Here is an 8,219-nt window from a genome sequence, read left to right as displayed (position 1 = left end):
TGTGTGTGTGTGTGTGTGTGTGTGTGTGTGTGTGTGTGTGTGTGTGTAAGCTACTGACATGAATACAAGAGGACCAAGGTCTCTTAAGAACTGATCTGTACATGTTGCTTTTTCCTCGTTGACAACAGCTCCCTTTGTAATATCAGGGAATCAAAGAACGTCAGAGCCAGGAAGGATGTAAGGGATTATCTAGTCCAATCCTGTCATTTTTTTTTTTAAGTGAGGGAGCTAATATCCATAGAGGAAAAGTGAATTGTGAAGAGTTTTTAAAGTGCTAGACTGCAAGTCAGAAGACCTGAATTTGAATCCTGCTTCAGGATTCAGTCACTAATGGGCTTACTAGCTGTGTGACCCTGGGAAAGTCCCCTTACTTCTTGGCGCCTCAGTTTTTTATCTACTAAATGGGGACAATAATAGCACTTACTTAAGTACTTTACAAACTCTGAAGTACCATATAAACGTTACATAGCTAGTAACTGGCTGAGTCAGGATTCAAACCCAGAACTTGGGATTCAAAGACTGTGACATAACGATCTCATCACTAAGAGACAGAGTCATTTAACTAGGAATATTGAACAAGTCTTCAAATCAATTTTGTACATCATGCTTTGGATACAAGAAGTTACTAAAACAAATTCAGCTGAAGAGAAGGAACTGGTTACTACCACGACTCACAGATAGGTATTACTAAGGTAAAGCCCCAATAAGACCAGCAAAAGCTCAAGTTCTATACAGCCCAGAAGTAGCTGACATGATGACTCACCCAACAGCGATGGTGGGACCCATGCTAAAAACATACTATGCCAAATCTGAGCCCACCCCTCCCAGAGACAGAGCTGGGGGAAGTGTGTGTACTTTCATTTTATAAGTATCCCCTTCTAAAAGCTAAGTGATGCCAAGTGTTTAAATGGAACTGGAGCTCTGGTATGTAGTGCCAGTAACTAGGAACTGGCAACAGTAGGGACACTTACCTGGAATGGAGCGTCCAACCAACGGCACTGGAAAAAGATACCCTCAAGGGAACCTCTGGGAACGGGAGCCCCAAAAGAACACATGCTGTGTGAGAAACAGGGCAAGGCATGGCATTGTGGGACAAGGACCGACTGAGAGTCAAAAGACTTGGCTTCAATTTCCAGTTCTGCTGCTTATTGATTATCTGTGTCACAACCTTTCTGGGTCTCAGTTTCCTCATCTATTAAAATAAGAAGGATTAAACTAGATGGTGTCTGGGGTTGCTTTCAGCTAGTTGTTATGCTGGTAAAGGTGGGAAGGGAGGATGGAAGGGACTTTAATCTGCATTTTCAACAACTTTCTTAAGCCCGGACAAGCACCAGAATAATAAATCAAGTACTGATTCACAGCATTCATGAATTTCCAAGGTGTAAATGTTCACACTGAACATTTAACAATGGGCTCTCCAGTCTGTTCAAGATATCTTCAGCACACCCCTGCTTCCTGCTCCACATGTATGATGCTATGATGCTAAGGAACTCTTATTCAACAGAATTTGGGAAAGATGGGTGTCCACACTGAACTCTCAAAGAGAGAATCAGCTCTGAGGAGAAACAGGAAATACCTTTTGGGGTAATACTATAACCAACCAAACGTGGTTGCGCAACGCTGGAAGTCGGTGAATTTGGCTTCTCCTCTGCTCTTGATCCATTCACCCACCAACTCCCCACATCAGAATAGGAAAAAGGTGGCTTGGAAGTGAGAAAGGAATTTAACCCTGGGCAAGCAGAGGGGTCAGCTCTAGACTGAAACAAATCCCTCCAAGCTCCCCCTCTCTCTTCAGACAAACCCACTCCAGCTGTCGAGACTTCAGAGGATGAGAACTGTTCACCCAGGGGACTCTACCAAGATTTTCCTATAACAAATTCTGACATATTTCATACCACAGCCACAGACCCTTCTATCGTGTTGGTTTAGAGGATGTGGGGAAGGAGTTGTCAATATGTCTGTGGTTTTAGTAAGACTGATGATTTCACTGATGTAGAGAACTGTGAGTGAGGAAATGCCTTGCACCAGTGCAGTTCAACTTTCATTCGCAACCTATAGCCTGGGGAACTGCAGGGTTAAACAAGTGATTTGTCCAAGGTATGCATGAGAGTCAAGACTTGAACCCAGGTTTTCTCTCTATCATCAATCAATCAAGGTCTAGATGGTATTCAAAAAAGAAAATATAAATGCCATACCTCCCAGTTAAAGAAAACAAGAAAGAAACATGTGGTACAGAACATGGGAAATGAAAGTATATTAGAAATTCTAGATTATATTTAAAAACAGTTGGAAAAAAAAGTTAAAAGGTTAACACAATGCAAACAATCAAAGCAGCTAAGAAAAAGCTACTTGAATGATTTAAAAAATCTTTTTTAGGGGCATGAGAAGCAAAGAAATGAAAAGAGAGTGACCCTTCACCCTAAAGAAAAGGATTTGGACCAGCTTATCTCCAGTAGAAATTATAGATGGGTTATCTTTATTGAGGGCAGACAGGCATCAAAGTGGATGAATGGCCCGGTGTAAAGTCAGGAAGACATTATCTTCCCAAGTTCAAATCTGACCTCAAGATATTTAATAAATATGTGATCCTAGGCAAGTCATTTAACCCTGTTTGCTTTAGTTTCCTCATCTGTAAAATGAACTGGAGAAAGAAATGGCAAAACACTGTAGTATCTTTGCCAAGAAAATCCCAAATGGGATCACGGAGAGTTAGACATAACTGAAACAATACAATAAAATCCTTATGGAACCCAGTGTTATTGATCAATATAGATTATGTAAAGAAATTGCAGAAACTGTACAACACAGCTCTTTCTTTTTCTTTTTTTTTGGAGGGGGGAGGTCAAGGCAATTGGGGTTAAGTGACTTGCCCAATGTCACACAGCTAGTAAGTGTTAAGTGTCTGAGGCTGAATTTGAACTCGGATCCTCTTGACTCCAGGGCTGGTGCTCTATTCACTGTGCCACCTAGTTGCCCACAACATAGCTCTTCAATAAGACATGACCTGGTAACTAAAATTACTCATGAGCTCACTATCTCCCACAAACTAACAGATAACAATGCCCTACATTAGAAATACAGGTCTCATGACCTGGATCAAATCCGGGCTCAGATACTCAGCACCACACCCAGAAATAAGTGGCCATGTAACCTTGAGCAAGTTACTTAACCCCGATTGCTTAAAAAAAAAAAAAAGAAATACAGGTCTCTAAAGAGTCTTAAGAATTCAATAATATTGGAACTGGACCAATATCACAGACTACATTGTTGCCCCACGAATCACTCTGCCTAACAATGAGCCACCAAAATTTAAGAACAATTATTTTTAATAGCTGTCACCCATAAGGAGTGCTCACGATCTGCAACCAACATGGAAAGAAAATCTGTCCAGATACAGAGACCTAGCAAAAGAAAATCAGATCGTGTAGGAACAAGATGAAGCACAGAGAAAGAATCCTTGTCATCCTGTCTGCTAGTGAAGACCTCCTCAAGACACTTTCAGAAGATAAGCTCACATCCCCATCATTTTATTCAATTACACAGAGCAGTTATTTTATCAAGCCGTTCAACAGTCTTTAGAACATTTAAGTATAATGGAAAAATAAATGGCAGGATAACGACTTGTCCCAGGACTGCTTCTATCTGAATTTTTTTTAATATGAAAAGATGAATAAAATAATAGCAACAACAATAATAACAGCTGCTATTTATATCACATTTCCAGGTTTGTGGTGTATTTTACATGGATTGGCTCACTTATCTTCCCAACTCTATGATGTATGGGCTACAGATATTTTTATCCCTATTTTGCAGATGAGGAAACTGAGACTCAGGGGTGACATGCCTAGAACACTGTCACACATCTTTTCTGTGTCACAGATCCCTTTGCTGATGGACTCCTCAGGATAATGTTTGCTGCCTATACTCAGAATCAAAGGAAATTTTAGATGTCAATGAAAATAAAGATGCACATTTTTCTCCAATCCAAGGCCATGGGTTCCAGGTTAAGACCTCCTGTGCTAGAAACAGGATTCAGTTTAGGTTTTGTTGTTCACCCATTTTCAATCATGTCAGACTCTTTGTGACCCTATTTGGGGTTTTCTGGGCTAGAAAGAATCACTAGAAAGAAAGATCACTAGAGTGATCTGCCATTTCTTTCACCAGCTCATCTTACAGATGGGGAAACTAAGGCTAACAGGGTTGAGTGACTTAGCCAGGGTCACATAGCTAGTAAGTATCTGAGGCTGGATTTGAACTGAGGGAGATAAGTCTTCCTGACTCCAGGCCCAGCACTCTGTGTACTAAGTCATCACCTAGCTGCCCCTTCAATCAGTTAGTCAACAATGATTTATTAAAGTGCCTACTATGGGCCAGGTACTGGGTACTGGGCTTGGTACTGGGCACACAAAAACAAAAATCAAATCATCTCTGGCCTCAAGGAATTTACAGGGAAACAACACACATATGTAGCAAATAAAAATATAAATACAAATATGATTGACTCTAAGCAATTAATAAGTATTAATTGGGTATTTACAATTTACTCTGCTCAGTTCTGGGGACAGACACAAAGAGCAAAGACAGTCCCCGCCCTCAAAGATATCGTATTTCAATGGTGGAGCCAACCAATACATAAAATGGTACACGTAAGACAGATACAGAGTGGATGCAAGGCAGTCATGGAGTGGAAGGCCCTCACAGGCGGGGAGCCCAACTACCCACACTGCCATGTGCTTCCCTGCAAGGCAGTTATGTTCGTTTGCTTTTATCTCTTGGGGCTCATATTCACCCACCCAATAACTGAAAGAGAAAAGAACCCATGTTCTTCAGTGTCCTCAGGACACTGTCCATGTGAAGCTTCATTTACCACTCTGCTGCCAAAATCGCTCTCAGGTTTCCACGCAGCTCAACCTTCACCCATCCATCGCTGCCTGCCACACACTTTCTAAAATTCACTGGAGAATTTAAGCAATTTGTGTCCACATTTTTCGATATTACTTCAAGAGGAGATGCTGTCTCTAGCTGCCCTTTCCAATTCTAATATTCTCATACCCCGTCCATACTGCCCAAGAGCTCTTTCTCCTTACAAACTATCTAGTTCTAACTCACAGGAATGTAAAATGTAACCATGGAAAGCAAGTTTTTCAGCTTTTCCAACAGAGTTTTCTTCATCACTAACAAGTTGTTAAGGACAATTATCTTTTTATAGCTTTTTTTTTCCATGATGGTGAGTACTTATTATAGAAAATATCTTAGTTCCACCAAGGGACCAAAGAAATGAGATCTGCATGGCACTTTATTAACCCACTAGATTATGCCCATGATGGAGGGAGAGGCTAGGCAATTTAACATCCCTGGTGGATATGGAAATGGTCCAATGCTTCACACAAATGAAAAACATCATTCTGGAGATGATTGGTTAATGTCGGAATCTGACATATCTAACTAGGCACAGTCAGGCTCTAGAGTTCCCCCAGTCTACCCTCTTAAAACAGGACAGCTTTGAAGGTCCTGTGATCGAGCCACATGGTTGAATTCAGCTTAGAAACATATTCTAGGGAGTCTATTCCAGGCCTGGGATGGCCCTAGAGATTCAGATCATAAGATCATAGATCTGGATGTGCCCATGCCTAGACCTACCTCTGATATAGATATGGGCTTCTAGGAGGACCTCGGGATATCTGAAATCAAATCTGAAACCTCAGTAGCAATACTGAAGGTCCAAAGCTATCCTTAGCCTGATGTCAGTTCAAATCTAGCAGCATTCAATAAGTACCTGCTTTGAGCAAGGCAAGAAACAGTGTGGCATGGTGGATAGAAAGCCAGCCCGGGGGACCTGGACTCAAGTCCTGACTCTTAATACATCCTAACTGTGGTACTTTAAGGCATGTAACGTCTCAATGTCACACAAGTCACTCCCTGTGACTATTAATTACAGATCAGCTGCTGATCTCCATTAGAGGAAAGAGTTTCCACACGAGAAGTTCCCTGCACTGATGGAATCACAGGTCTATCTCTTCTTCCCTTGACCAAAATAAAACAAACAAAAATATATGCAAACCAATATATTAGCCACTGGAGATACAGGTGCTGATTTCAAAGAGCTTACAGTCTAGTAGAGGGATGTGGTTCCTGTACAAATAGCTGGAACCAGGGTAAAATGAGTCAGGTGCAAAGGAGAGATCCAGTCAATTTATTAGGAGAAATTTAGGGGTGGAAAGTCAGTCAGGGAAGGTTTCATGGAAGATGCGACACCTTAATTTGGCCTTAAAGGAAGGGAAAGGCTAAAGTAGATGGAGGTGTGCAAGGAACTGGAGATAAGAGGTCAGAACAAGAGAAGGCAGAATGCACATGCAGAAGCTAATAAAAATATAAACAAAAATATTACTGACTCTAATCAGTCAATTAATAAGCATTTATTAGGTGCTTACAATGTGCTGGGTACCATGGTCAGCTCTCAGGACAGACACAAAGATATAGACACAAAGAATAGTCCACTTTGACTGCAGCAAAGAGTAAATGAAGGTAAGTAATATGAAACATGGCTGGAAAGGGGGGACTTTGCCTGCCAAGGTCAGGAGCTCATACTTCATTCAGTGGACAACAGGGAACCACGAGAAGTGTCTGAATTACAGAAGAGACATAGCCAGGGATGGAGGGATGAATTGGGAGGATTATTTTGGCAGTTGCAGGAAGGATATGTTGAAGAGGACCATGAGTTTTGGCAAGACAGATGATAGCCTAGAGTCATGGCAGAGGGAGAGGAGAGGAGGAGAAAGACCAGATGGAGAGAGATAAGGTGATGGCAAGGGAAGTCACAAAGGTAACTCAGAGGTCTTGAGCCGTGGTGACTTGGAGGATGCCATCAACAGAAATGGAGAATTTAAGAGGAGGGGCAGGTTTTTTTTGGGAAGATGATGAGTTCAGTCAATCAATAAGTATTAAGTGTCTACTACATGCCAAGCACTATGCTAGACTGGAGGAGACAGAGAAAGGTAAAAGACAGTCCCTGTCCCCAAGGAGCTCACAATTTAATGGAGGGAAGGTTGAGTTTGGTGTGTTGGAAGGAAATACAGATAGTCAGAAGGTAGAAGGGAATACAGGTTTTGAGAATATAGGAATAAAGTTTTGGAGAAATATTAGAAGTAGAAATAGAAATTTCTAGAAGCAATTATGTGGTTCAGTGCATAGAGCACTGGGCCTTGAGTCAGGAAGACCTCAGTTCAAATCTGGTCTCATATACTTACCAGCTATGTAATCTTGGGTGAGTCAACTAACTTCTGTTTGACTTAATTTCTCAACTGTAAAATGGGACTAATAATAATAGCACCTACTTCCCACAGTTGTTGTCGGGATAAAATGAGAAAATATCTGTAAAAGTCTTAGCACAGTACCTGGCATAAGTAGAGTATAAATACTGGTTTATTATTCTTATTGTTATTACTAAATTGAAGAATCTTAAACTTAGAGGTGGTAAGTAAATACAAGGGAGTAGATGACGTTGCCAAGGAAAGAGTGTATCAATCAATCAACCAAAAAGTATTTAGTAAATGCTGGGTTCAGGGCTCACACTCCTTCCTGATTCTCTGGGTTTCTTTCTTCACCATGTCATAGCAGTCTTCTCTCCAGGGAACTTCACTCTTCCCCTGAAGCCCCTTCCTCTAATTGGTTGGCTCCTCCCCAAACCTCCATTATAAGGAAGATGCCCAGTTCAGCTGGGTTCACTCCTTCCTTCCTCTCTGGACTCTGTGCCTGACTCTGGACTTCTTTGTACCTGTTGTATCCCTCCACTAGAATGTAAGCTCCTTGAGGGCAGGGACTGTCCTCTTTGCTTGTTTATGTACTCTCAGTGCCTGGCACATAGTAAGTCCTTAATAAATAATTGTTGGCTTGACATGGCAGACGCTGTGATAGGCACTAGAGATACAAAGACAGAGAAAAGAAGCAGACAGCATGAATGTATTGTGTCTTGTGAGTAGATATAAACCTGCATCCATATAAGATCATTTGAGAGGGTAAGGGGAGGAGCCAGTAGCAGCTGGGAAACTGGGAAAGGGAAAAACCTCAGACAGAAGGTGATGTCAAAGCTAAGCTTTAATGGTAACTGGGGTTGCATGAGGCAAGAGTGAGGAACGAGTGCATTCCAGGCATGGGGGAAGAGTCTTTGCAAAGACATGGAGAGGGGAGAGAAGGGGAGGGGAGGGGAGGAGAAGAGAAGG

At 41.6% G+C, this 8,219-nt stretch overlaps 1 protein-coding gene across 1 annotated transcript in view; it reads right to left on the bottom strand.

Annotated features, from left to right (window-relative positions):
* U2SURP (U2 snRNP associated SURP domain containing) overlaps window positions 1-8,219 on the bottom strand; it is a 105,264-nt gene that overhangs the window by 1,338 nt on the left and 95,707 nt on the right. The gene's annotated exons all lie outside the window — the stretch shown is intronic.

Source organism: Petaurus breviceps, unplaced genomic scaffold (genome assembly GCF_028583685.1).
Source record: "Petaurus breviceps papuanus isolate PSGF00001 unplaced genomic scaffold, PetGlider_PUasm1.0 688, whole genome shotgun sequence".
NCBI lineage: Eukaryota > Metazoa > Chordata > Mammalia > Diprotodontia > Petauridae > Petaurus > Petaurus breviceps.
This window is presented reverse-complemented; position numbering and strand designations above follow the sequence as displayed.